Source organism: Nannochloropsis gaditana (assembly GCF_000240725.1).
Source record: "Nannochloropsis gaditana CCMP526 unplaced genomic scaffold scaffold776, whole genome shotgun sequence".
Lineage (NCBI taxonomy): Eukaryota > Eustigmatophyceae > Eustigmatales > Monodopsidaceae > Microchloropsis > Microchloropsis gaditana.
In genome coordinates this window covers 7,454-7,681 of record NW_005803177.1, presented here as the reverse complement: position 1 = coordinate 7,681, position 228 = coordinate 7,454, and positions in this window count along the sequence as shown.

Genomic DNA, 228 nt, shown 5'->3' with positions numbered 1-228 from the left:
TTTATAGAGAAGATGATTGTATCACAAACCAAAAGAAAGGGAAGACACCCAAGGCCCAAGCTCCTACAACGCATCCCACATACCTCCTCGCTGCTCTTCCACACGGCGCCCAAGGGCAGGTGGAGGGCTCGCTTGGCCTCGGCGCTGTTCGCCCATACCCGGATGTTGGCCTCCAGGGAGTAGGGGGAGAGGAGACGGCTGTCGTAGAGGTTCACGCCGGAGGTGGTG